Genomic DNA, 7499 nt, shown 5'->3' on the forward strand with positions numbered 1-7499 from the left:
ACATTCATCTGATGTGCATTAAAGCACGGCCGTAAAACCATGCACTAGGCTAATGCACGTTTGATTAGTGAAATGTGCATTTTTCTAATACCTGAAGATACAGAGTTTTTACACATGCTCTAGGGTGCGGGGGAAGGTGCTTTAATTAAAGTGGATCCAAAAGCCACCCAAATTGAAGCACCTGGAGTGTCTCATATATCAGCATCCCCACACTTTAATATGTCAAACAAGCTTTAGTTGTAGTGCCCCTGCCACCATTTTGAAGCACGGGGACACTGCTACATGAGACGCAGCGGCTGGCTGTAATCACAGCGCGTGTGAGCAGCCTCCTGGCTCATGTACAGTCACCAGCAGGTACTAGATTTAATGCTCGTGAGAGCACCCTGGCTGAGACTCCCTCCAAACAGGGGGCAAGGACGGCTTCTCTGCCACCCCTGCCTGGCTGTAGCTCCCTGGGGCCAGCTTCTGCCTGCTTCCAGCTCGTGGGGATTTCCTTGCTGGGCCTGTCTGGGCAGCAGCAGTGTTGCACAGGCCCGGCTGGAGCAAGGAGGCTCTGCTGCTTGCTCCCTGGCCCCTGGGCATTGCGCCCCTGTGGTGCGGGTACGTTCTGGCTCCAGCACGGGAGCCAGCCCCTGGCCTTGCTGTGGGGACCTCGTGGGGCATCTGCCTGAAGTCCCTGGCAGAGGAACCCCGTGGACATGGCAGCTTCCCTGCCCCTGAGATGCTCGGTCCTTGGCCCCAACTGGGCAGCAGAAGAGACCACAGACCTTCTGGTGATTTGGGGCAATGCCGAGGTGCAGCGGCAGTTCTGCCAGGGCAGGAGGGCCAATGCTCTTCTCTGAGCAGTGAAGGGTGCGTGGCTGCTGCGAATGGTGGTCACTGAGCACAAGAGATGGTCCAGAGTAGGTTGCCGTAGCAACACACTACAGTGTCTGCAAGTGTCTACACATAAACAACAGCTACGTCACCACAGCGACGTGCTCCCCTGGTATAGCACTCTGCTAAAAATAACAGTGTGCCACACATAACGGCATACTACGGGCTGTTACTGCGCCATGATTTAACACTTGCAGAAGGAAGTACTACATCATGGTGCAAGAACAACACTGCCGTAGTGACACATGTACAAGTGTCCACAGTGTGCTCGCTCTGCAGGTCCAGCAGCTGTGCGTGGGGGAGAGGCACCAGCTGCCACCGGGGATGCAGCGTGAGGAATGGTGTCCCGATGACCAGACCCTCTGAATGCACCGTCTCCACCAGCACCAGGCGTAGGACAGCACCCTCCTGCTGGGCAGCTGGGCACCGTCATGGAGGAGTGGCTGGCCAACCTGCCAGCTTGGCACCCGGTGGCAGGAGCAGGAGAGCAGGAGAGGGAGGCATGTGAGCAGCAGAGGTGGGCGAGCAGGAGCAGGTGGCCAGCGAGCAGGAGAGGAACCTGGCTTCTGGGGTTGAAGAGAAGCGCGTTGCCGTCCAGCACAGCATGGTGCCACCCAGGAGCTGCTTCTAGAGCAGACAGCCTCTGAATCGCAGCGTCCTAGACCCTAAACACTGGAGTGGAAGAGGAACCGTGCAAAATACCCTGGTCTGATCCGGTTTGCTCTGCCTTTCAGCATCCGCTGTCTAGCACCGTGTGCCACGGGAGGCTGGATGCGGGATCTGTGGTCTCACCTAGTAAATGGCAGTCCTTCTGCAGTGCCGGAAGAAAAGCATTCATTGTCCACCGTTGTTTTGAGAACACATGGGCGCAGGCAGGGAAGCCCATCCTTCGGGAAAAAGGGCACCAAGAAACCCCAGTGGCCCAATGGATAAGGCACTGGCTTTCTAAGCCAGGGATTGTGGGTTCAAGTCCCTCCTGGGGTGGTCTTGTTAATCTTTAACCAAGGTGCAGATGAGAAGGCAGTGAACGTATGTTCACAGGCTTCTTCTAAGTAACCAGTTCCAGTGCTTCACCACCCTCATAAGGAGGGAGGTTTTACTAACATCCAACTTAACCCTCCCTTGCTCAACTTTGAGCCTTTTGTGCCTTCTTCTTTCATCTGTGGCCACTGAGAGCAGTCCAGCTTTGTGCTCCTTGAAACCACCCTGCAGGTATAGATTCATAGATGTCAGGGTCAGAAGGGACCTCAAGAGATCATCGAGTCCGACCCCCTGCATAGGCAGGAAAGAGTGCTGGGTCTAGATGACTCCAGCTAGATGCTTATCCAACCTCCTCTTGAAGACCCCCAGGGGAGGGGAGAGCACCACCTCCCTTGGGAGCCCGTTCCAGACCTTGGCCACTCGAACTGTGAGGAAGTTCTTCCTAATGTCTAATCTAAATCTGCTCTCTGCTAGCTTGTGGCCATTATTTCTTGTAACCCCCGGGGGCGCCTTGGTGAGTAAAGCCTCACCAATTCCCTTCTGTGCCCCCGTGATGAATTTATAGGCAGCCACAAGGTCTCCTCTCAACCTTCTCTTGCAGAGGCTGAAAAGGTCCAGGTGCCCTAGTCTCTTCTCGTAGGGCTTGGTCTGCAAGCCCTTAACCGTACCAGGTAGGTAAAGGCTGCTATCAAATCCCTTCTCAGTCTTCTCTTTTCCAAACTCAATACACCCAGTTCCCTTAGCCTCTCCTTACAAATCCTGCCCCCCGGTCCCACAGCCATTTACTCTCTCCAACTTGGCCACATGCTTTTTGTACAAGCCTCACGGGGGTGCGTTTGGCAGGGCACTTGTCAGGAGGCATTACAGACCCTGCTTGTCCTGGCTACAATCCTCTGCTGCACCCTTAGCTTGTTTGGAGCCTCTGAGTTTGGGAGCTGCACCAGACACAGCCGAGCTGAGTGGTCCTGCCCTGCACCAGGATATGCACCATTCAAGGTGCCAGGCAGCCAGGGTTCAAGCAAGCAAGCAAAAATGAATCATGAAAAGATTGTGACAAAATTAATTTGTTTTTCAAAATAATCTTAATCTCCCCCTTGCTGCTTGCTGCCCTCCAGTTCTCTCTCCATCCTCCTCATGACCAGCATTGACCGCCTCCACCACCTCCGTGGCCATCCCTCTGCACCTGTAGGGATTTCAGCCCAGTGTCGTCATGCTGAGGGCCTGCCAGGGCCTCTTTCTGGCTCACGCGGGCTGTCAGGCCAGGACTGTTTCCATTACACAGTGTGGAAATGCTGCTCTTAGCAGGGAGCCCCCAGAGCGCCCACATCGCTGGGCTGCAGAAGGACACTCTTTGCTTGCCAGCCTGCTGTTCCCACGCGTCCTGCACTTGCGGCTGCCTAGCGGGTGCTGGGTGCTGTGCTCCGTCCTGACCTCAGTGCGGCTCGTGTCAGCCGCACGCGCACTGGGTGTGCCCTACAGACCCCGAACACAGCAGCAGCGTAGGCAGGGATTTGATGACTGAGCACCTGGGAGTCCCCATGCTGCCCCTGGCCCGGCCTGAGCCAAGTGCTTTGGAGCCTGAGCTTCAGCTGCCTCCATGGTTTTTGTTTCCAAGCTGACCTAACTCCTACACGTGTACTGAGCTATCCAGGTGCCCCATCGCTGTCCTACTGCCGCACCAAGGGGCTTGTCCTGCTGCGGGTGCTGGCAGTCCTGGTCCCTGGGATCATCGTTCTGCATATGGTCACCAGGAGGAAGCATCAATGTGAGTGATGGAGAGGAGAAGAGAGGGGGCTGGGTAGAGGGACTGCCATCCCATCCTGACCTTTCCCCAAACCCCTCACGGCGTTGGAGTGTCACTGAGGCAAAACTGAAAACTTTTCTACCCTGGGCAGAGATGCCAGAGAGTGTCTGCATGTGTGTGTGTGTATGTATGTATGTGTGAGAGAGCACATGCATGCATGCACGTGTGTGCATTTCTTGCCTTCTCTAGAGATTCAAAGGCCCTTGCTCCTGCTGCCGCCACCACTCAGTGTCCTTTTGCCGTGGCTGCTGCTGTGGCAGTGTGGGCTCCCCAGGAGCTGCCACTGTGGTGCCTCCTCTAAACCTGCACCTGGAGCTCGCTCGCACTTGCCTCCCACTGGTCACGCCACTGGACTGACAGACTCGCACACTCAACCCACAGACCGAGGAGCTGGTCTGCCCCACGGCTTTGGCTCCAGCCTCCAGGTGCAGAGGGAGCAGCAGCTGTTCCCGATGCCCCTGGAATGGGCCCTCATTGCTTGCAGGTCTGTGCTCCAGTCCTGGCCCCCAGGAGCCTGCCTGCGCCTGCTCTGTGGTGGGTACAGGCTGCCGCCTCAAGCGCCCCCTTGTCCCATGCACTGTTCTGGCCTGGCACCTTCATCAGTTCTTGTGTGGACGCAGCTGTGCAGGCTTGATTGCAGTTTTCCTAATTAAAAAGCATCCAAACCTAATGTCTGCTCCTCCTCGGACGTCTCCTCCACAAGAACACAAAAACTGCTGCTTCTCGGGGCTGGATGAGAGCTGGGTGAGGGGCTGTTCTTGCCTGGTGTAGGACGGGGGGCACAACAGGGCCAAGCATGACAGTGTGTTCTGGTCCTGTCACATGTGAGCTTTTGATCCTGCCATTCCCCCACTAGTGTGGCCCCCAGAGCCCTGCTCCAGGTAGGGAAACCAAGAAATCCCAAGTATTAGCAAAGAAATTATTATCCTTTAAGGAAGGGAATATGGGCCTGGGCATGAGAGCAGTAGGCACCACTCATGAATGTCTCATGCCCCGGCGGCAGAACCTCTTCTGCAGTGACGTTCAGCAAAATCAAGTGCAAGCCCTGCGCTTGGGATGGAGGAACCACATGCACAAATACAGACTGGGGAGTGACTGGCTGGGCGGCAGTGCTGCAGAGGACCTAAGGGTTACAGTGGACCCTGAGCGGAGCGTCAGCCAGCCCTGTGCTCTTGCTGCAAAAAGAGCCAGCAGCCTCCTGAGTTGCATTAACAGGAATGTCACCTGCAAATCATGGGGAGGGATTCTCCTGCTCTGTTCAGCATTGCTGAGGCCTCCCCTGGGGAACTATGTCCTGGTTTGGGCCACACGATTCAAGAAGGCTGTATCGGGAGTTGATTATGAAAGGGCCCCCTCACCAAGTGCTGAGATGCAGCTGCTTGTGGGGTGGGGCATGCTGGAGGCTAGGTCTACAGCACCCCCTGTCATGTAAGAGTCAGGGCCCGGTGCCTGCATGGGTTATGGTTGATGCCCTCCCAGGGGCGAGGTCTCCAGCCTGGGGTCCAGTTGTGAGTGGGTGTGAGGGGCAGAGAAAGGGAAAGGGTTAGAGGCACCTTTCTCCTTGTCATTGGCAGTGCAGAAAGACTTTTCTTTCTGCTGGGATATTTTGGCAGGTAGAAATCCCCCTGCTGGGGTCAATGATGTTGTTTTGGGGCGTCCAAGACACTTCATGACATGGGGCTAAGCCAAAACCCTGGGCCCAGCCAGTCGCCATGAAGAGACGGGGTCACGGCATCCCCAGAACAAGGGGCGCCTGCAGCCAGTCCACAGCAGGGCCGCGGTGCCAGCTGGGCTCAGGGAGGCAGTGCGGGCACCGTCCCCTGGAGCCACAGGCAGCAGCCCCGGCCTCTCCTCTGCAGCCCGTAAAAGCCAGAGCCAGGCCTTGGTCTCCTCATCCAGGCCAAGGCGAGTTCGTGCTCCTCATGGCTCCTTCCCGTCCCTCCTGCTCGGGTTTTGCCTCCTGGCCCTGACTCCAGGCAGACCCGGGGCGTTCCCTGCTCCTCAGGCTGGTTTGCCCTTTGCCTCTGGGTTTGCATTTCTGCTCCCGGTTCGCCCTTGGCTGCCGTTGTGTCTGGGTCACAGTCTGAGCCCAGGTTGTCCTGACTTGGCTACGGCTTCCAACCCAGTCCCACCCCGGCCCCTCCGAAACCTAGCACCTTGGGGAGCCGATCTGGACTACCCCTGTGCTTTGGGCAACTAACTCCTGGGCTACACCCCCCATGCCGCAGTGCCGAGCTCTTCCTCTGCTCACGCTTCACACACGTGTGCCGGGAACTGTTGGAGCAGCAGGAGCGATGGGCAGGGGTAGACAGTGGGAAGCGTTGAGCTGTGTTTGTGCTGGGGATGGGTCAGCCGCCTGGAGTCGTACTTTGGACACAGGTAGGTAGGTTTGGCTCAGGTAATTCATGTGGGAGGGTCCCTGGGCCCCCACCTTGGCTGGGTTTGGGAGCGCTCCTCACAGCGGGGTGAGGCTTGGGTATTGGAGGGATCCTCTTGCTCCAGGGCACTTTGGGGATCTCCGGACCTCCTGGTGGGGCTCTGCCCTGGGGTTTGAGGCCTTTGCAGGCAGGTCCCTTCAGTCAGGTAGTTGGCAGTGTGCTGCATGGGGCTGCTGGAGTAGCCTGAGCTAGGGTTAGGGAATGGGATAGTTCAGAGCTGCCTTGGTGGGATGCCTGGAGGGCTATTTAGGATGTGTGTAGGTAGCCTCCTCCATGCTAATCACACGAGGCTGAAGCTTGGGCCCCACACGGGGTTGGGTCTGGTAGGTTGAAAGCGGTGGGGTCAGGCTTGGCTGTGGAGGGCTCCTCTTCCTCCGGGTGCGTGTTGCCAGGGAGGGATCTCCCAGCTGAGCTCAGTGGTGGGCTTTTGGGCTTTCCCCAGGTTTGGGGATGCAGATATTGTGGTCACGGCCCGGGGGCTCCTGGAGACAGCTGAGCTGAGGCGGGGCAGAGAACAGGAAGGTTTGAAGCTCTTTTCCCTTGGCAATGGGAGTTGTCCGAGGGCTGTTCCCAGGACACGAGCAGTTTGCCCAGTCTCTGCTGAGTGGACGTGGGATGAATCCTGGACCCCCTCGCGTAGGCTTACATTGTGGAAAGCAGCGGTGTCGGCCTCCGCAGGGTACTTGGGGGCTTTCCCAGCTACTGCCTGGCAGCAGCTTGCCCAGGGTCTCCTGCCTGAGGTTGCTGCAGAAGCTCATGCTGGGATTGGGGTTGGGGTTGGGGCTTTGGCTGGTGACAGAGAACAGGAAAGCATGGAGCTGTCTTTCTGCTCAGGGTTTGTAGGACTTCCTCTTGATACCATATTTTGGAGACAGATGCGTGTCCTCATCCATTCGACAAGGCTGCTGGATGGACTCGCGCCCCCTTGCCCCAGGGTTGGATTCAGGCGCTGTCTTGGCAGTAAGGGATCAGGCAGCCAGGACCAGCAGTGGGGTTTGGGGCTGTCCAAGCCAGGTGCTGTCGCCAGACTGCACGGGGTCTCCTGCGGAGCAGGCTGAGCCATGGGTAGGGCCACCTGCCCCAGGCTCTGCAGCCTTAAGAGGCAGAGCTAGGACTCAGCCTCCTCCTCGTGGCCAAGGTGAAAGTGGTTGCTCCTTATTGCCCGTTCACTTCCTTGCTGCTCTGCTTTTGTCTCTGCGCTCTGACTGCACGGTGCTCATCCACGACTCCACGCTGCCCCTACCGCCCCTCGCGCTGCTCATCCCTGCGGGCACCAATGATGCTGCCAGGGAGACCCTGAGAGGATCACAAGTGACTCCCGGGCTCTGGGTGCAAGGCTGAAGGGTGAGGAGCTCAGGTAGTCTTCTCCTCGATCCTTGAGCTCAAGGGGAAGGGCCTTA

General features: G+C 57.6%; 1 non-coding gene across 1 annotated transcript; it reads left to right on the forward strand.

Annotated features, from left to right (window-relative positions):
• Positions 1 to 1787: 1787 nt before the first annotated feature.
• Positions 1788 to 1860, forward strand: TRNAR-UCU (transfer RNA arginine (anticodon UCU)). The gene has a single exon. It is a non-coding gene; the product is annotated as a tRNA-Arg (tRNA).
• The last annotated feature ends 5639 nt before the right edge of the window (positions 1861 to 7499 follow it).

Source organism: Alligator mississippiensis, chromosome 11 (genome assembly GCF_030867095.1).
Source record: "Alligator mississippiensis isolate rAllMis1 chromosome 11, rAllMis1, whole genome shotgun sequence".
Classification (NCBI taxonomy): domain Eukaryota; kingdom Metazoa; phylum Chordata; order Crocodylia; family Alligatoridae; genus Alligator; species Alligator mississippiensis.